The 21,257-nt window shown below is 44.4% G+C and overlaps 7 non-coding genes across 7 annotated transcripts; 6 read left to right on the plus strand and 1 right to left on the minus strand.

Annotated features, from left to right (window-relative positions):
- Nucleotides 1–612: 612 nt before the first annotated feature.
- LOC116681565 (U2 spliceosomal RNA) lies at nucleotides 613–796 on the plus strand. Its single transcript, XR_004330042.1, has one exon. It is a non-coding gene; the product is annotated as a U2 spliceosomal RNA (small nuclear RNA).
- Nucleotides 797–2,389: 1,593 nt separating this feature from the next.
- Nucleotides 2,390–2,505, plus strand: LOC116681566 (U5 spliceosomal RNA). The gene has a single exon (XR_004330043.1). It is a non-coding gene; the product is annotated as a U5 spliceosomal RNA (small nuclear RNA).
- A 279-nt stretch (nucleotides 2,506–2,784) lies between these two features.
- Nucleotides 2,785–2,975, plus strand: LOC116681562 (U2 spliceosomal RNA). Its single transcript, XR_004330039.1, has one exon. It is a non-coding gene; the product is annotated as a U2 spliceosomal RNA (small nuclear RNA).
- A 1,691-nt stretch (nucleotides 2,976–4,666) lies between these two features.
- Nucleotides 4,667–4,782, plus strand: LOC116681568 (U5 spliceosomal RNA). The gene has a single exon (XR_004330044.1). It is a non-coding gene; the product is annotated as a U5 spliceosomal RNA (small nuclear RNA).
- A 278-nt stretch (nucleotides 4,783–5,060) lies between these two features.
- LOC116681564 (U2 spliceosomal RNA) lies at nucleotides 5,061–5,251 on the plus strand. Its single transcript, XR_004330041.1, has one exon. It is a non-coding gene; the product is annotated as a U2 spliceosomal RNA (small nuclear RNA).
- Nucleotides 5,252–6,900: 1,649 nt separating this feature from the next.
- On the plus strand, nucleotides 6,901–7,016 carry LOC116681563 (U5 spliceosomal RNA). The gene has a single exon (XR_004330040.1). It is a non-coding gene; the product is annotated as a U5 spliceosomal RNA (small nuclear RNA).
- An 11,745-nt stretch (nucleotides 7,017–18,761) lies between these two features.
- On the minus strand, nucleotides 18,762–18,834 carry trnak-cuu (transfer RNA lysine (anticodon CUU)). The gene has a single exon. It is a non-coding gene; the product is annotated as a tRNA-Lys (tRNA).
- Nucleotides 18,835–21,257: the final 2,423 nt, after the last annotated feature.

Raw genomic sequence — 21,257 nt, forward strand, 5'->3', positions numbered from 1 at the left:
TGCTGGTAAAGGAAGCACATGCAGATCCCCCCCGAGGGAGGCTGTGAGCCGGGATGGCCGCAGCGACGGTCCGAATGGCCGGAGCTGCAGGCGGCGGGCCTAGGACACAGCCTCAAAGAAGAATCGCCTCTGTGACCATTCGGACGAAGGAGCCGGAGCCACACAGTACAAGTTCAAAGCAGCGGCGGCCTGACCCTCCGGGTGAGGGTGGTGGGAAGGAGCTACAGGGGGAGGGTCTCCTCTGAGCACCTCGACAGGACCCGAGGAGACCAAATCTGTTTGGGGGAGCGGAATGAGTTCCCACTTGGTAGGGGACTCACCCCCACTCCTGCACAACAGTGGACTTTTATTCATAACATATGCGCTCCTGCTGAGGAGATTTTAACATAGACACTCATTACATTTGAAAACCTTTTATACCTTTTAATCTATGACAATTTTTATCTGTAATGCATTTTTAAAGCATTGTTTGGATGTTTTATGGATTTTATGGATAAGCATCTCTGGAAGGTTGTTTTGGATGTCTTATGGTTATTATTGACTTGTTGTATTTTAAAAGGTAAACTTTCATGTGACATGTTAAATGACAAAAGTATGAAATGAGTGTCAATAAATTCTTTTCAAAGAAAAAAAAAAAAAAAAATCTGTTCTTACAGTTTAATATATGATATGTCCTCTATCAGGGGACACATATTAAATGGATTTTTAGCAATGGGAGTTGAAAAAAGGGGCTTGCTCCGTTCACTCCACGCATCGACCACGGTATTGCAGCATCGCTGGGAACGGTGCACCCATTTCTGTCTTGTGGAAGAACAATTAAACGATGCACGTTGAGCTGCCGTTGCCAAAACTGTCAATGGACCTGAAGAGCAATTGATATGAGTTGATCAAAAATGTATATTATTGCTGATTTGAAAAACTATTTACATGACAGCATCGAGCTTCAGATCAATGGTGTTGTCATGGTAACAACAAACTATATACAGAACGTTTTGCAAACATAAATACAACACATGCGGTTGCAATTATGAAGTAAAATGTAATGAAAAAGAGTTTTCATACTCAATATAACTTTCTTTTTTAACTTTTTATTTTTTATGATCAGTGTGATTTTTTTTTTTTGGTTCTTTTTTATTTCCACACCAGGTATTGGGTGTGTGTGTGTGTGTGTGGGTGTGTGGTGTGTGTGAGTGTTGTGTGTGTGTGTGAGTAAGAGAGAGACACAGAGAGGAGAGGGCGGGGGGGGGGGGGGGGGGGCAGCTGACAGTATAAAAAAAAAAAAAATCTCCGATGGCAGAGACGCAACTGGAGTCGCATTTAAAAACAAGCAGCATGGACTGAAACCCACGTTCACCAGAAATCTACGGTTACTATGTAAGGACTACAAAACCCCAGTTCACCAGAAATCTACGGTTACTATGTAAGGACTACAAACCCACGTTCACCAGAAATCTACTGGTTACTATGTAAGGACTACAAACCGAAGTTAAAAACAAACCTGAAGCTGAAGAAACCCTAACGTTAACGGAACAGATCCGCAGACCGAATTGACTGACGGAGCAGGAGAGAGCGAGGAGAGAGAGCGAGAGAGAGCGCATTTCTCCATGTTCTGTGTGTGTGTGATTGATCCGAGCGGGTTTGTAGGCGGGGGGGGGGGGCGCTGTGATTATCACAGAACGCTGCGCGGCCAGTTGAGGAGTTTTATTCAATCCGAGCACGGATATTGACTCATATTACTCGGATAATACTTGTACTCGGCAAAAGTGCTTTATCCGTACCGGATACTCGTTTCAGCCGGACACTCGGATCACCCCTAGTGTATATGCAGTAATATAAAAGAAAGTTGATGTCATAATGAATTGTGATGATGACATAATGAATAGTGATGATGACATAATGAATGGTGATGATGAATCAAAAAGAAAGTTGATGTGTATATGCAGTAATGTAAAAGAAAGTTGATGTGTATATGCACAAATCTAAACCCCACGCATCGACCCGGTATTGCAGCGTCACCGGGAACGGTGCACCCATCTTCTGTCTTCTGGAAAAACAATTAACGATGCACGTGAAGCTGCCCGTTGCCCAAACTGTCAACGGACCTGAAGAGACATGGCTGGCAGATTTTACCGCCAGAAATTGTCCTAAAAACTGAATGATCTGTGAAACCTCGTTGGGTTCCTGGTATCAAAACGTTGTTATAATACTTGACAAGATAAAGCCATACAAAAGTGTAGCAAGATTTGCACTTTTGATTGGCAGAAAAACAGCAAGGACAAAATATTGGTGAGGCCTTGGATTTGGAAAGCGGCACACCAAGTGAGAATTACCGCGAGGGTTGGGACTGGGAAGACTGGCGTTTTCGGCTGCTCTCGAGAGTGGGCTGTACTTACTCTGGTTTCTCTTCATAACGCACAAGTCTTTCGCCTTTTACTAAAGACTTCCGTGGAGAGGAACGCCTATGAGTTGAAATTATTTTTGGTGGGCTTTGCTGTTTGGCCAAGCCTTTTGTACTTGTGAAAAACAAATATGCTCTCCAAAAGGAAACTCAGATTCTTAAACGTAGCCAAAATGTGACAGCATGGGAATATTGCACGTTGGCAGGAGCTTGACCAATTGGGAAAACCACAATTGCCGTCTTTAACTAAAACTTTTTGTGCTTCCCCATGAAGCGCTTGGACGGGGGTGCTAAGCAGCAGCTGTTATGTCCATTTAAAATTACTGGACCGTGACAACTGAGAACCGTCCGGGGAGGTCGCATCTGACAGCATAGAGGTGGTGGTCATCGCTTCTCGGCCTTTTGGCTAAGATCAAGTGTAGTATCTGTTCTTATCAGTTTAATATCTGATATGTCCTCTATCAGGGGACAACATATTAAATGGATTTTTAGCAATGGGAGTTGAAAAAGGGGCTTGCTCCGTTCACTCCACGCATCGACCCGGTATTGCAGCATCGCTGGGAACGGTGCACCCATCTTCTGTCTTGTGGAAAAACAATTAACGATGCACGTTGAGCTGCCCGTTGCCAAAACTGTCAATGGACCTGAAGAGCAATTGATATGAGTTGATCAAAAATTGTTATATTTATTGCTGATTTGAAAACTATTTACATGACAGCATCGAGCTTCAGATCAATGGTGTTGTCATGGTAACAAACAAACTATATACAGAACGTTTTGCAACAATTAATACAACACATGCTGTTGCAATTATGAAGTAAAATGTAATGAAAAAGAGTTTCATATTCAATATAACTTTCTTTTTTTAACTTTTTATTTTTTATGATCAGTGTGATTTTTTTTTTTTTTGGTTCTTTTTTATTTTTTTATTCCCACACCAGGTATATGTGTGTGTGTGTGTGTGTGTGTGTGTGTGTGTGTGTGTGTGTGTGAGTAAGAGAGAGACACAGAGAGAGAGGGGGGGGGGGGGCAGCTGACAGTAAAAAAAAAAAAATCTCCGATGGCAGAGACGCAACTGGAGTCGCATTTAAAACAAGCAGCATGTCTGAAACCCACGTTCACCAGAAATCTACTGGTTACTATGTAAGGACTGCAAACCCCACGTTCACCAGAAATCTACTGGTTACTATGTAAGGACTACAAACCCCACGTTCACCAGAAATCTACTGGTTACTATGTAAGGACTACAAACCCCACGTTCACCAGAAATCTACTGGTTACTATGTAAGGACTACAAACCCCACGTTCACCAGAAATCTACTGGTTACTATGTAAGGACTACAAACCGAAGTTAAAAACAAACCTGAAGCTGAAGAAACCCTAAACGTTAACGGAACAGATCCGCAGACCGAATTGACTGACGGAGCAGGAGAGAGCGAGAGAGAGAGCGAGAGAGAGCGCATTTCTCCATGTTCTGTGTGTGTGTGATTGATCCGAGCGGGTTTGTAGGCGGGGGGGGGGGGCGCTGTGATTATCACAGAACGCTGCGCGGCCAGTTGAGGAGTTTTATTCAATCCGAGCACGGATATTGACTCATATTACTCGGATAGATACTTGTACTCGGCAAAAGTGCTTTATCCGTACCAATACTCGTTTCAGCCGGACACTCGGATCACCCCTAGTGTATATGCAGTAATTAAAAGAAAGTTGATGTCATAATGAATTGTGATGATGACATAATGAATAGTGATGATGCCAAATGAATGGTGATGAGAATCAAAAAGGTAGTTGATGGCCCTCCAGAACGCAGTGAATATGCAGTAATGTAAAAGAAAGTTGATGTGTATATGCACAAATCTAAACCCCACGCATCGACCCGGTATTGCAGCGTCACCGGGAACGGTGCACCCATCTTCTGTCTTCTGGAAAAACAATTAACGATGCACGTGAAGCTGCCCGTTGCCCAAACTGTCAACGGACCTGAAGAGACATGGCTGGCAGATTTTACCGCCAGAAATTGTCCTAAAAACTGAATGATCTGTGAAACCTCGTTGGGTTCCTGGTATCAAAACGTTGTTATAATACTTGACAAGATAAAGCCATACAAAAGTGTAGCAAGATTTGCACTTTTGATTGGCAGAAAAACAGCAAGGACAAAATATAGGTGAGGCCTTGGATTTGGAAAAGCGGCACACCAAGTGAGAATTACCGCGAGGGTTGGGACTGGGAAGACTGGCGTTTTCGGCTGCTCTCGAGAGTGGGCTGTACTTACTCTGGTTTCTCTTCATAACGCACAAGTCTTTCGCCTTTTACTAAAGACTTCCGTGGAGAGGAACGCCTATGAGTTGAAATTATTTTTGGTGGGCTTTGCTGTTTGGCCAAGCCTTTTGTACTTGTGAAAAACAAATATGCTCTCCAAAAGGAAACTCAGATTCTTAAACGTAGCCAAAATGTGACAGCATGGGAATATTGCACGTTGGCAGGAGCTTGACCAATTGGGAAAACCACAATTGCCGTCTTTAACTAAAACTTTTGTGCTTCCCCATGAAGCGCTTGGACGGGGGTGCTAAGCAGCAGCTGTTATGTCCATTTAAAATTACTGGACCGTGACAACTGAGAACCGTCCGGGGAGGTCGCATCTGACAGCATAGAGGTGGTGGTCATCGCTTCTCGGCCTTTTGGCTAAGATCAAGTGTAGTATCTGTTCTTATCAGTTTAATATCTGATATGTCCTCTATCAGGGGACAACATATTAAATGGATTTTTAGCAATGGGAGTTGAAAAAGGGGCTTGCTCCGTTCACTCCACGCATCGACCCGGTACTGCAGCATCGCTGGGAACGGTGCACCCATCTTCTGTCTTGTGGAAAAACAATTAACGATGCACGTTGAGCTGCCCGTTGCCAAAACTGTCAATGGACCTGAAGAGCAATTGATATGAGTTGATCAAAAATTGTTATATTTATTGCTGATTTGAAAACTATTTACATGACAGCATCGAGCTTCAGATCAATGGTGTTGTCATGGTAACAAACAAACTATATACAGAACGTTTTGCAACAATTTATACAACACATGCGGTTGCAATTATGAAGTAAAATGTAATGAAAAAGAGTTTTCATATTCAATATAACTTTCTTTTTTAACTTTTTATTTTTTATGATCAGTGTGATTTTTTTTTTTTTTGGTTCTTTTTATTTTTTTTATTTCCACACCAGGTATATGTGTGTGTGTGTGTGTGTGTGTGTGTGTGTGTGTGTGTGTGAGTGTGTGTGTGTGTGTGAGTAAGAGAGAGACACAGAGAGAGAGGGGGCGGGGGGGGGGGGCAGCTGACAGTAAAAAAAAAAAAATCTCCGATGGCAGAGACGCAACTGGAGTCGCATTTAAAACAAGCAGCATGTCTGAAACCCACGTTCACCAGAAATCTACTGGTTACTATGTAAGGACTACAAACCCCACGTTCACCAGAAATCTACTGGTTACTATGTAAGGACTACAAACCCCACGTTCACCAGAAATCTACTGGTTACTATGTAAGGACTACAAACCCCACGTTCACCAGAAATCTACTGGTTACTATGTAAGGACTACAAACCGAAGTTAAAAACAAACCTGAAGCTGAAGAAACCCTAAACGTTAACGGAACAGATCCGCAGACCGAATTGACTGACGGAGCAGGAGAGAGCGAGAGAGAGAGCGAGAGAGAGCGCATTTCTCCATGTTCTGTGTGTGTGTGATTGATCCGAGCGGGTTTGTAGGCGGGGGGGGGGGCGCTGTGATTATCACAGAACGCTGCGCGGCCAGTTGAGGAGTTTTATTCAATCCGAGCACGGATATTGACTCATATTACTCGGATAATACTTGTACTCGGCAAAAGTGCTTTATCCGTACCGGATACTCGTTTCAGCCGGATACTCGGATCACCCCTAGTGTATATGCAGTAATATAAAAGAAAGTTGATGTCATAATGAATTGTGATGATGACATAATGAATAGTGATGATGACATAATGAATGGTGATGATGAATCAAAAAGAAAGTTGATGTGTATATGCAGTAATGTAAAAGAAAGTTGATGTGTATATGCACAAATCTAAACCCCACGCATCGACCCGGTATTGCAGCGTCACCGGGAACGGTGCACCCATCTTCTGTCTTCTGGAAAAACAATTAACGATGCACGTGAAGCTGCCCGTTGCCCAAACTGTCAACGGACCTGAAGAGACATGGCTGGCAGATTTTACCGCCAGAAATTGTCCTAAAAACTGAATGATCTGTGAAACCTCGTTGGGTTCCTGGTATCAAAACGTTGTTATAATACTTGACAAGATAAAGCCATACAAAAGTGTAGCAAGATTTGCACTTTTGATTGGCAGAAAAACAGCAAGGACAAAATATAGGTGAGGCCTTGGATTTGGAAAAGCGGCACACCAAGTGAGAATTACCGCGAGGGTTGGGACTGGGAAGACTGGCGTTTTCGGCTGCTCTCGAGAGTGGGCTGTACTTACTCTGGTTTCTCTTCATAACGCACAAGTCTTTCGCCTTTTACTAAAGACTTCCGTGGAGAGGAACGCCTATGAGTTGAAATTATTTTTGGTGGGCTTTGCTGTTTGGCCAAGCCTTTTGTACTTGTGAAAAACAAATATGCTCTCCAAAAGGAAACTCAGATTCTTAAACGTAGCCAAAATGTGACAGCATGGGAATATTGCACGTTGGCAGGAGCTTAACCAATTGGGAAAACCACAATTGCCGTTGTTGGAGAAATCCTTCTATAAACTGACAACTGACTCCATGATGAATTAACACAGCGTTTATTCTTGTGGTCAACAGATGAAATGCGTTTCCGGGCAGTTAAACGTGCACGGACCTGATGGAAACTTGTCTAGTACAGAGGTTCCCAAAAAGGCACTTAAACAATAGCGTGCTCAGGGTTATATTGGTTCCCCTTGTGGGGCCTGATTGGTCAGCTATACTGTTGCTGGGGTACAATCCCTGCTCTGCCTCTTCCTTCTTGCCTGTCTATTATTTTCAGTTATCATTTACTTCACAAGACAGCTATGTTCACTCCCTTCTTAGTTTGTACGTCCTGTTCTCTGAGTTATCAGACCGTCCTCGAACTTCAGTGTCCTTGGCCTCACCATCTCCTCTTCTCGTGCTCACTGTAGCTTATCTGACTAAGATAGCCCTTCCTGTTCTCTCCCTCCTAGCCGTACCCCAGCTGCAAAGCATAATGTATAATATGTCACACACACACACACTCTTATTTAGTCTTTGGTTAATTCAGCATATACTTTAAGCCAGCTTTTACGTGGCCGTTCCTGAGTGCCCTGTTCATCACCACCTCAGTCATTGTATTATTTTCCCACAAATTCCCCCTTTTCGCACCTACTAGGTGCGAACACTTTTTACACTAACTGCAGTGCCTCAACGTCCTCCCCGTCCTCAGGCATGGTGAGTAATGGCAGCATCCCAGCGGAATAGGGAGGCGGCGCTTTTTCTTTGGACAAGGCAGTGGTGATGAGCCGGGATATCATGGTCCGCAGGCAGGGCACACAGCAACACCCACAGGTAACTAGAATAGCGAGAAAAACAGCAATAGATGTCAAACAAGCAGTGATAAGATTCTTCCATTTGCCAAAAAAGGTTGTCATCCACCCCTCCAATGGATTTGATACACCTGAGGCGTCATGCATCTCCTGGGAAAGGGCTCGAAGTTGGTTCAAAGCCCTGGTGACCTTCCCATCCGGGGCAGTGTTGTTAGGGATGACCGTACAGCACATCTCTCCGAACATGGAACAGACTCCTCCTTTTTCAGCCAACAGCATGTCCAGCGCCATCCTATTCTGGAGCGCCATGAGGGACGTTGGGGCCATCTGCTCGGCCAGGCCTTCGATGGCATCCCTAGTTGCATTGCTCAAGCGTAAAACATTATAATGCACAAAATTTATCCTATCTACATTTTTGCTGGGAGTGACGGGGAAGATGGCTGAAAGCAGTGGTATATTCTCAAATCCTGCGGCTATTTGATCTGCCAATTTGTATTCATTCGGGACACCCCTAGGAACTCCTATGCTGTCTATATAGGTTGGGGTTCCCGCCCATGGATCAAAAGCCGGGCCTTGCATACTACGGGCCCTGCGCCTTCTCTTTACGGTCAGTTGCACAGCCTTATGGTGGGTATAGTGGACTCTACTCCCCACCAAAGATATGGGCATAGCTAATCTAACCATAGCACAAACTCCTGACGTTTGATTTGGGAACTTTATCTGGGAGTACAACCTAAGACCACCACAATAGTAGAATAGTCCTATTCTAGCCACTGGGCCTAGGGCTGTTTTGTTTTGTACAGTTGTATTACACCAGTCTGGGGGTATATCACCTAGTTTGATTGTGGGCTTGCTTGATCCGGTGAGATTGAAACAGTGATATCTTGCACCCTCCCCCTTTATGGCGGTAAAATACCCTGGTTTTTCAAAGCCTGGGGGAAAGAGGGATGCTAGGGTAGTACAATTGCGGGAAGCTGTCTTAGAGTGTGTGAAGTTCAACATGCATGCATATCCTGCTGGGTCCTCATTAGGAAACAACGGGGCCGGGTTAGTGAACATGACTGGTCTAGTTGTGGCACAGGCCACGCACCCTTCCATGTGTTGTTCTTTGGCATTCTGTATTAGCCACCTGATCCATAAATTGTCCTGGCCTGCACCTGCTGATAACTCTAACACATCTTCCACCCTCATTTTAGAGAAGTCCTGCACTATTACGTCTTCCTCCTTCAGGGGGGGTTTTACTGTAGTCTCTGCCATGTCAGTGTCATTCTGTGTGTGCGTGAGGGGATCCAAAATATTTATCTGCAGGGGGGTTATCTGGTCACTTCCTGCTATCCATACACCTATGGCTAACATCCACACATCCTGACCGTTCCTGCTCCCAATTGCTCTATTTACTGACAGGGTTATGGGATTTTTCGTGGGGTCTGAACTATAGTCCCGCTGTATAGATAATATCTCCCATTCATCTTGTTGTACCGACCAATCTCTTTTGTCTGTCAACCTCGCCCATGGTTTCCACCCTCCTGTTGTCCAACCCGCGTCATACCAGCTGTTACAGAGACTACCTTTCACCTGTCCGGAAGCGCTCCTTTCACAGTCCTCTACCTTTTGATAGTCGTCACAGATGTACACATCTGTGTTTTTGTAGAAACTATTATACCCCCCGCAGTCTATAGCCTGACACAAATCAAAGGTAAATGACGTGGTTGAGTCTCTCACATAGGGGAGAGTCAATCTGGCACCGCACCTTGGGGATGGGCCCTTAGTGTGTTGCTTCACTACTGCCCAAACTGCTCTTCTTCTCTCTCGTCTAGTTTTCATTTCCTTTGTTACTGAGAGGTGGTTGGACACTACCGGGTGATTGTTCTTTGTGGTCTCGGTCCCCATACGCATGTTCCAACCCCAGAACTAATGCTGCAACTCCCACTACTACTACTACTGCTAGGACAACTTTTTCCCAAACCCCATTGCCTTCCAAGTTATGGGTGTACTACGCGGGGGCTGTTCCCCGCCAAAACATCTCTTCCATCTATACATTTTGGATTGCTTTTCTAATTTCTGCCAATGGGCGGCTAGGAGGTGCGGCTGGGGCACAATGTGTCAGGTGGTGCCAAGGTGCTCCTTTTTTACCTTTAACCTGGACCGAGTGTGAAGTAACCTCCCCCACCTCGTACGGCCCGGACCACCTGGGGTCAGTCCACTTCCTCTTGTGAACTTTGACCCTGACCCAGTCGCCTACCTTGACAGGTAGTGTTGCTTCCTCCTGCGGTTTCCTGTTCGCCAACTGGACCTGCGTAGAAAGGGCTGAAACCAGAGATGTTAGCTTTTTCATATAGTCTGTCATTTCTATTTGCTGAACATCTAACATTGGCATGTGGCCTCCATCTAGTGGAGGTCCTGGCATTTTTCTCCCTGTCATTATTTCATGTGGGGTCAAATGTGTTTCTCGTCCTTCTGAGGACCTCATAGCCATGAGGGCCAATGGGAGCGCTTCTACCCATGTTAACTTGCTTCCTGCACATGCCTTAGCTATCTTAGCCTTCAATGTCTGGTTTGCTCTTTCCACCATTCCCTGTGACTGTGGATGATAAACTGATCCGAAGGCATGAGTGATTCCCAGGGCCTGTTCTACTTCTCTTAGTAGTTTGTTGTTAAAATGTGTGCCATTATCTGACCTTATTCGCCTGGGGACCCCATACCTCGGGATGAGTTCAGTTTTGAGCCATTTCACCACTGTTTTTGCGTCCTCTTTTCTGGTGGGAATGGCTTCTACCCACCTAGAGAACCTGTCTACCATCACCAGAAGATACCTTTTTCCCCCTACCACATTTTCTGCGCCCATATCAGTATAATCTATACTGATATCTTGAAAACAAGCTGTGGGGACTGGGTACGCTCCTTTTAGTGTGGTGTATGGTTTCTGAACATTATGCTCTCCACACACCCTGCATTCCTGACAAAAATATGTCACCATGTCCCTCAAATTGGGGTGCCACCACAGCTCAGACAGATTCAGGAGAGTCTGTTTTCTTCCTTCATGTGTTGGTCTGTGTGCCTCAGGTAGCAACATTCTGCACATCTCGGCTGATGCTGCTATCTTTCCTTGATGAGACCTCCATATCCCATCTTTGTCTTTTGTGGCGCCGCTCCGCTGCCACTGATTCCATTCATAGGCTCCTGACTGTATCCAGCCTTGATGAGTGGTACATCAGTACATGTCTGTCTCCCCCTTTTTTCTGAAATAAAATGGCATTGAGAAAGCCATTGTTTTCAGAAACATCCATATGAAATGGGAGTGAGTAGTCTGGGGAGGTGAGTGTCTCTGCCCTTGCTAGGGCACTTTTGAGGTCAGAGAAGGCGGCCTCGGCCTCTGTTGTCCATAGGAGGGGGGCGGTGAGACAGCGATGAGTTCTGTTGGTATAGTCAGGGATATGTGAGCAGCTGTATCCTGTGAGGCCCAGAAAAGACAGCATGTCTGCAACTGTGAGGGGCTTCTGACTGTTGGGGGTTCTGTGAGACTGTCATTTGTTTAGCTTTGCTGGGCTTGGGCTTGTTTAATTCTTCCAGTTGTTTCTTTAACAATTGAGTTTGTAGTCTTTTTAATTCATCTTCTTGTTGCTCTGCTCCTTTTTGGTGTTTTGACAGGAAATGACGCACATTCTCGCCCCATGTTGCATCGGTCATTGTTTGCAGGCCTACTACTCCTCCTAACTGTGTCTGAACTGCTGTGGGTAATCCCCTAGTACCCCATGGCGGAACAGCGCCACTGTGGCGGCGGACTGGTCCCACGGTTCCCTCATAGCACGCTGCCAAATCTTTTTTGCTCTATCTGCATAGGCATCAAAATTTTCATCACTTAGTCTTTTTAAATCATGCCATGCTGCATGATCCCCAACTGTGGGATACATGCGGTGCAGCTCAGCCCAAATGCCAGGGGTTACTGCTGATGCAGGCACTGATGCGGGAACAGTGGGTCCAGCTCCCCCTCTGGTGAGGGCAGCACTAGCTTCATCTGCTCCCATTACTCTACCCAATACTGCTCTGAGATCTCCCAAACACAGCTGCACTCCTGCTGTAAGACTATTGAAAGCTGTGAGGAAATGCTCAGCCCCTCCTGTCAGGGAGGGGAGTTTTGCACACAGAGCATCTAAGTCACCAAAACTGTAAGGGGTGTACATCAACAGTCCTCCTCCTCCTCCTACTGGGCGGAGTGGGCATTGTAGCCCCGCCTCTGGTGTGTGGCGCGTCTGCTCTTCCTCACTGAGCTCATTCACTGTTCGACGCAGCTGCTCTTGCTGCTCTTTTATCTCTCTGAACTCTTTGTTAAGTCTTTCCCTTATTCTAGTTGATCTTCGCAGCATAACTTCGTCAGGGTCCTCGTTGGTAAATTTACCTTTAAATGTGCCTGCTACAAAAACGTCTTGAGGACTTTGTGATCTAGATCTGGGCCTGCGTTTATGTCGTTTTTTAGTCCTTTCCCTAGAGCTAGAGCTTCTGTCTGTTTGCTCACTTTCCCTGCTGCTGTCTGACTGTTCGCTATCTTCCTTACTTCCTGAGTCTTGTGGGGTACTATGGTGAGGTGGACTGGGTCCTTTTACTGACATGTGAAAATGCTCTGGATTTTGTTGGCAAAAAGACGCTGAATATGGGGTACTAGCTTTGCTTGGGCCGGCTGGGACTGTAGCCGCTGGTTGTGGTGGAGCCGCTGCTGCTCCCCCTGGCGCTGACTGTACCATTAAATTTAGATAACATTCTAAATCCTGTACGCGGCCCTCTAATGCCGGTATCAATGGGTCCTGTGGTACGTCTATTTGTAATGCATTTGGCTGTAAATGGGCAGTTACCACTGGGGCTTGGACTGTGGGTTTTGATGCCGTTGGACCTGTATACGGCGGCGGTGGAGCGGAAATTCTTAGGTTTCTTATATCTGGATAAAAAGGGTTTGTTGGCGGGGGCGCCTCAGCGGGCAGCGGGGTTTTCTCTGCGCTAACGGTTTTATTCTGTTCAGCTTCTGTCTCAGTTTTTGGTGAACTTTTGTCATCTTGTTTTGTCAATCCCAATTGTTTCTGTATTGCATTTGTCATTTTCAACCCCACCCCATATTTCTCTTTCTGCGCTTCATACTCCTTCTGCTTTGGTTTAGTCAATTTAAACCATTTTCTTTTCTTTTCCTCCTCTGCCTGCCTTTCCGCATACTCCAACTTACTTTTTTCATACTTCACTATTTCATTCACTTTCTCCGGGGACGGCGCCCCTTCTCCCTCAATCCATCCTCCTCTCTCCCATTCTTTCACAATCTCTTTTGCTACTTTCTCCTCTCCTTTACTGCCATACTTTTTCACTGCCCCTACTAACACTTTACCATAAGGGGTCGTCATTTTACAACAAATAAGCAGTGAGAAAAAATCCAACAAGCCAAACCACAACAAAAATCACACATGCAACAACAAACAACTTTTTCATTAAGACTCCATCTAGAGCCTTTTTATGTACATCTCTATAATCTTTACAACTTAAAAAGTGACCTCTCACTCCTTCGCACAAATACACTCGCGGTGGACTCGTAATATTACAATGACAATCTGTTAACTGCAACTCTTTTTCAGGATGTTCACACAGAACCAAGGGTGGCAATTCACAATCACTCATCTGAACTATCTGTCCTTAGCAGTCTCCTACCTCGTCAACCATCTGGACGTATTTTCCTCTGACTATTTGTCCCTTTTCCTCTCCTACCGCCACCCGTATTATTCAACAATTCTCTCACAACTCTCTAGTTGTTTTTCTCTGTTTAATCACATCACATGCCCCAACATTTCATCTGTTTATATCCCTTTAATTACAGCACATTCAATCAATACTTTTCGCTTAAAACAACACTTACGACAGTTGAAATGTGATCACATCAATTTAGTTTTCAGCCAATAACAGAATTTTGATTTTAAACAGGCTTCTGCTTACCTTTTTTGTTGAGAGCTCTCAGTGATCACACCAACGAATCGCAGTATCGCCGCTCAGTCCCCTTCACGGGCTGCGGGATGTCAGTCCGGTGGCTGAGCTGAACCGGACCGTGGACACAATGCCAAGGTCCAGTTGGATTCTCCTGTCCAATTACGTTGTCACGTCCGGGGTCACCAAATTTGTTGGAGAAATCCTTCTATAAACTGACAACTGACTCCATGATGTATTAACACAGCGTTTATTCTTGTGGTCAACAGATGAAATGCGTTTCCGAGCAGTTACACGTGCACGGACCTGATGGAGACTTGTCTAGTACAGAGGTCCCCCAAAAGGCACTTAAACAATATTGTGCTCAGGGTTATATTGGTTCCCCTTGTGGGGCCTGATTGGTCAGCTATACTGTTGCTGGGTTACACTCTCTGCTCTGCCTCTTCCCTCTTTCTTCTTATTATTTTCAGTTATCATTTACCTCACCAGACAGCTATGTTCACTCCCTCCTTAGTTTGTATGTCCTGTTCTCTGAGTTATCAGTCCGTCCTGAACTTCAGTGTCCTTGGCCTCACCATCTCCTCCTCCCGTGCTCACTGTAGCATATCTGACTAAGATAGCCCTGTCTGTTCTCTCCCTCCTAGCTGTAACCCAGCTGCAAAGCATAATGTATAATATGTCACACATACACACACTCTTATTTAGTCTTTGGTTACTTTAAGCCAGCTTTTACGTGGCCGTTCCTGAGTGCCCTGTTCATCACCACCTCAGTCATTGTATTATTTTCCCACACTTCTTTAGTTGTTTTTTACACAGAAAGGGTTTGACACAGTGCCCACTCCCCCACCCATGTCTGACAGTTGAAAGCTGTGGGGAAAGAGGGGTTCCAAAGTTAATAGACCATTCAACAAGCAATTCTGATGCACTATACTGGCCCATTCAGGATGAGCACTGTATACTTGGACTGCAGCAACACAAATTCAAATTTCAGTGATCCCTAATTTTTATGGTGATTACGAGACTGAATGCAAAGTGTGTATCCCCCATGTAACTCAAAGCCTATCACTTCCAGTCAATACTGTCAAATTTGGAGCTCCTTCCAATTACATTAACAACCAGGGGCCTGTTGCACGAAACTAGGATAAGGCATCAAGCCGGGATATTCAAGTTATCCTGGATGAATTTAGCTTGGACTCGGTTGCACGAAACCAGATTGAATTAAGCCCAGCCAAGTAACCATGGAGATTTATTCTTTGCGGCTAGCCTGGTCCAGAGTAGGCTAACAACCAGGCTAAGATTAATCCTGGAGTCTCATGTGTCAAATCAGCTGCAGCTCTGATCCGAAATAAACGTGTTTAACAGTTATTGCGTTGTCTTCTGCATGTGCTCTGCTTTATTTTTATTAACATGCATTAGCCTACTTGTCACTTTTGTTTTCGCGAGTTTGATTTAAACCCTACAGCTGTTTAGATGTTAGGAATGGTTGCACTGGCACCCTGATGCGGAGTGGGACTTTTCCCGGTGGGACGGTACTATGTCGAGGCTGCCTGGCGTGCGGCCGCTGCCCGGTGGCCGGTGGCCGCCGCTGCCCGCTGCCCGGTGGCTGCTGCCCGGTGCCTGGTGCCTGGTGCCCGGTGGCCGGTGGCTATTGCCTGCCAGCAGACTTGCGAGTTGTGTCAGTGTCCTCTCTCTCTGTAAAAGTAGAGATGAGCAGCGCAGCGTCCGTGGTCTCAGCTTCAGGTTTATACAGGACGCGCTCCGGAGATTAAGTGTGACGATATTAATGTAGCGATATTCCAAGATGATATTAATGGCAGACTGGTCAGAGACCAATACATTCATGATTTCATTTTGTTGCTTGTCCTTCTCTAATAAAGGACAGTTTGTGTTACTCCGTAATATGTAGGCCTAATGTTTTATTATAGCTTACATTGGTTTCATAACCTTCTCAATTAGTCTCACATCCCTGGACCAATGACGTGGCCTATATACGTACTGTATATAGTGTAGTTTACATTCATCACACCGGGAACACCACAATGCTTCTTAATCTTTTTATTTTAATGCTGTGACTTGTCAGAAGAAGAAAAAAAAAACATACACATTGTTTTACATATATGCACACAGCATATATTGAAGTCACTTACTTCTTTTTCTAGTTTTTGGCCCATTCTGATTGTTCGGTATGAACATTAATTGTATAAAGATATTTAGTATTAGACACAGCTTATAGAGATTTGTGCATATGGTTGTAAAACATGTTCTCACGTTGTGAATAAGGGTTTGAAATTAAGCCTAGAGTCCCTAGGGTCCATTTCCCAAGGAACATGAATTCCCTCTGCTCACTTTTAAGGCAAAGGCTAAATAATAATCCATTTTATTTATATAGTGCTTTACATGGTAAGCTATTAAAACACAGTGTAGCCTACAACTTTGTAAAAATGTGGAGTGACTATAGGCTAAGAAGATATTTTTACAACCATACACATTCAATCGGGTCCACTATGTTGGGCTTTTTCTCTCCGTTTGAGCCGTATTTCCCTTTTTGCATATTATATATTCTTCCCCTCCTCGTTACTTTCCATTAGAAGCTGCTGCTCATTGGGTGAAACATATGGCGCATGCGTCTTCTCAATTCTTCATCGGTAAATCTGTGATCGATCCCATGGTCTATTTGAGAAAGCCGTGAACGTGCACTCATCCCAGCTATCTACACCTGGATTGACATAGCTTCACCTGTTCATCCTGGCTCGGCAAACGTGCAACCGATTAAGCCGCGATGAGCAGATCACACTAAGTCAAGCTGCGCTTTTTCACTTATCCTGTATATCTTTATTCTGCTTTTGTGCAACAGGCCCCTGCATTGGCCGGGAATTTTGTCCTGTCTCCCGCGTGGCAGGTGAGAATTCTACAACTGAACCTCCAACATTTGACATGCTTTGAATTGCACCTCTGAAAAAAATCAGTCTGCATGGCCACATTATGTTTTCACAAGTGTCAGCAAAAAGGTAATTTTATCCATCTTCCATCAAACACGGATCACAGACTCTTGGGCGCCTAGTGCACCAACAATCAAAATGGAGCTAACATGCATGAATGAAATCTAGAAGTTAATATCACCAGAAATGAGCTGTTTGCCTTCACACAAACATTCCCCTTTTGTGAAGGGGCTAATTCCGAATAGTAGTAAAGGAAAGCTGCATTAGCCGGGAATCGGACCCAGGTCTCCCACGTGGCAGGCAAGAATTCTACCACTGAACCACCAATGCTTGACGCGGTATACATTCCCCCACTGAAAAAAGTCAGTCTGCATGGCCACAGTACGGTTTCACAATTGTCAGCATAAAGGTAATTTAATCCATCTTCCATCAAACACGGATGACAGTCTCTTGGGCTGCCTATTGCACCAACAACCAAAACGGAGCTAACATGCATGACTGAAATCTAGAAGTTAACATCACCAGAAATTTGCTGTTTGCCTTCACACAAACATTCCCCTTAAGTGCAAGGGCTAATTCAGAATAGTACTAAAGGAAACCTGCATTGGCCGGGAATCAGACCCAGGTCTCCCGCGTGGCAGGCGAGAATTTGACCACTGAATCACCAATGCTTGACGCACATTAAACTGCACCGCTGAAAAAAATCAGTCTGCATGGCAACATTATGTTTTCACAAGTGTCAGCAAAAAGGTAATTTTAGCCGTCTTCAAGCAACCCCGGATCCCAGTCTCTTGGGGTGCCTAGTGCACCAACAAACAAAATGGAGCTAACATGCATGACTGAAATCTAGTCGACCAGAAATAAGTTGTTTGCCTTCACACAAACATGCCCCTTTTGTGCAGGGGTTAATTCCAAATAGTAGTGAAGGAAAAGTTAATTGGCTGGGAATCGGACCCAGGTCACCCACGCGGCAGACAAGAATTCTACCACTGAACCACCAATGCTTGATTGGGTCAAAATTGCACCAGTGAAAACAATCAGTCCGCATGGCCACATTATGTTTTCACAAATGTCAGCAAAAAAAGCTAATTACGAAAAGATGTAAAGGAAAACTGCATTGGCCAAGAACCGGACCCCGGTCTCAAGACTACGGGGTTGAGAGAGCACAAGACTCCAGGAAAGGGAAGAAGTTGAGTTAGTAACATGCATTAATGGGATGAGATTGCATGCAGATGGAGAGAAGGAGGAGAGAGGTGCTTAGTGCTCAAATCAAAATCAAAAAGAAGCAGAAACAGATAGTGGCAATAAAGTCAGATATTTTAATAAGTGGAAGAAACAATATGATTATATTATTAGAGTCTACTTGAAGCTTTTTATATTTGTCTCTCTCTCTCACTCACACACACAGTGTACTACCACGTTGTTCTGCATCCATCTCCTCCCAGCCCTTGACATTTAGCAGCCCCACAACACACACAGACACACACATACACGCCACAAGGTCTACTTACTAATGCATATACACATCAACTTTCTTTTTGATTAACTTTATTTTGGATTAATGCATATACACATCAACTTTATTTTGGATTAATGCATATACACATCAACTTTATTTTGAATTAATGAAAATACACATCATCTTTCTTTTAAGCTGCAGTTCTAGAATGTTAAGCTGCACTTCTAGAACAATAGGTTGAAGTTTTAGAATTTGAACATGCATTATCACCAGACTATAGTTTGATCTGAGGAACAGGAGGTCAGCACAGGCCATGATCGTAGAATGCAGGCACATTTTAGTCTGGTAAATTACAGGGATTTTTACACTGGGATGGAACTGCTAATCTTGCGATTGACAGACGATCTTCCCCAATACAGCCACCTGATACGGTACAGAACTCAGGCATTCCCACTCTCTAAAACACCACCGCCCAACGTGGGGCTCGAACCCACGACCCTGAAAATAAGAGTCTCATGCTCTACCGACTGAGCTAGCCAGGCGCTTCTTAACCCTTTTGTTGTCCTTCGTGTCCTGGGGACCCGTGCAGTTTTACCCATAGTGTTGTCCTCCGAGTCCCCGGGACCCGTGGCGTTGTACTTTGGGTTCCAGGGAGCCGTAGCATTGTCCTTTGTGTCCCAAGGACCCTTGACGTGGTCCTTTGGGTCCCCGGGACCCATGACATTGTCCTTTGGGTCCATAGGACCCGTGGCACTGGCCTTGCGGATCCCAAGGACCCGTGGCATTGTCCTTCAGGACACGGGGACCCTTGACATTGTCCTTCGGGTCCCAGGGACCCGTGGTACACTCAATCGGTCGTATTAGTTCTGCTACCCTCCCATCGTCCTGCCTTTGAGTCCCTGAGATTCTGGCCAGTGGCTTGTAGTTGTAGTAAAAACAGGAAAGGCAAAGGCGAGTGGAAAGGGAGGTTAAAAAAGACAACTAAAGGCTTGACATTAGCCTACTAATTATTTTTATTACACACACACACACACACACACACACACACACACACAATATACACTTTAGACACATTTGTCTTCTTGTTGTCGTCATACGACGACGACGACAAAGATGATGGCCAAGGCCAAGTGGATGTTTAAGTTCAAGACGAAGAAGGACAAGAAGAAGAAGAAGTAGAAGAAGAAGAAGAAGAAGAAGAGGGTGGACATGCAAGGGACGAAGAAGAAGAAGAAGAAGACGAAGACAAAGAAGTACAAGTAGGAGAAGACGACGAAGAAGAAGAAGAAAAAGAAGAAGTAGAGGGTAGTGAAGAAGAGGGGAAAGAGGAGGATGAGGAAACATTTGTGTCAAAAGATGGCAAAGTAAAATTGTCCTCGAAAACACAAGTTCAAATTTCAGTGATCCCTAATTTGTGTGGTGATTACAAGACTGAATGCAAAGTGTGTATCCCCCATGTAACTCAAAGCCTATCACTTCCAGTCAATACTGTCAAATTTTGAGCTCCTTCCTTTAACATTAACAACCAGGTGACCAACATACTGTTTACAGTCTAAATGGCCAACCCTCTGAACCCGAGAGACTCGCCTACAAGCAAAAACAGCACCTCTGATTCATAGCTTAATCATTTAATAACCATAAAAGATAGAAACTTACCAAAAGTTGCAGCTAAAAGCTAACAAGTTAGCTGTTACGGAGGTCTCTTCCGGGTCTTTCTAACCTCTACAGGTGATTTTCTATCCAGCTTGGAACTTCCAGCCTTTTTCGGGGTCGTTGAGCATTAAATCCAAACCACTTTATGTCCATAATTCATCGCGTTTTTGCTTATTTATGCCACTAGCTCCCGGCTCCGTTCTGCCCTCTGTTTACGGAAGAAAAGGAAGTAATATGCCCATGTATGGGAGACAACGTCACACAAAGAGTATGGAGTCCTAAATAGGTCAATCTTCCCAGTCACACTATGGTCACACTAGTCTAGTATGCAATCAAAGATGGTATAGCCGAACAAGATAGATACATACAGTTTTTTAGAGGAAAATGGCCCCACTGGTTTGAGATTTGGGATGTATTTGGGCCTTATTTGAATAAATGTAAATAGTATGTGCTTTGTATGAGTTATAATGTTTATTATGTTTATTTTCGCATATAGGAGAACTGTTTTAGACACACAAATGTTTGTGTAGCGTTGCTGTGGGTGTAATATCAATACATATGTCATTATTATAAGTAAATGTCATGAGGGCAAAAGCGTCTGGACTTTCTTTGAAAAAGTGTATGTATTTCATCATCTGTATAAGTTATGATGATTATTTCTTCACAGTGTGACTCCCAAGACATATGAGATGTGTTTTAGAGAGGACATGACTTTAAAGGAGCAAGAGGAACTCATTGAACTGGAACAAGATCGTGGTTTAAAGCTAAACTTTGCTGATCTTCCTTTGGACAGTTTTTGGTTATCTGTTGCCAAGGAGTTCCCCATTCTGGCCAACTAAGCTATTTTGACATTGCTCCCGTTTTCAACCACATATCTATGTGAGCTGAGCTTCTCAAGCTTGACTGCGATAAAAACGAAAAACAGAGAGAGACTGAGAGGTGTTGAGGAAGAGCTTTGTGTGTGTCTTTCTACCATTCTTACCAGGATATCCATTTTGTGTTCATCGAAACAGGCCCAGGTTTCACACTAAGTGAGTATAAATACATTTAGAAACTATATTATTAACTATATGTATTGTATGTATTGTGTTAGAGTGTCATTTTGGTTGGTGGTATGCCCCAGAATTTTGTAAGTGTAAAAAATGTGCCGTGGCTCAAAAAAGGTTGAAAATCACTGGTCTAGAGGGAAGCACTTTAAATTTGGCATACTGAATTGTAAAATAATTAACGATGCACGTGGAGCTGCCCGTTGCCCAAACTGTCAACGGACCTGAAGAGACATGGCTGGCAGATTTTACCGCCAGAAGTTGTT

This window comes from Etheostoma spectabile, unplaced genomic scaffold (assembly GCF_008692095.1).
Source record: "Etheostoma spectabile isolate EspeVRDwgs_2016 unplaced genomic scaffold, UIUC_Espe_1.0 scaffold00018648, whole genome shotgun sequence".
Lineage (NCBI taxonomy): Eukaryota > Metazoa > Chordata > Actinopteri > Perciformes > Percidae > Etheostoma > Etheostoma spectabile.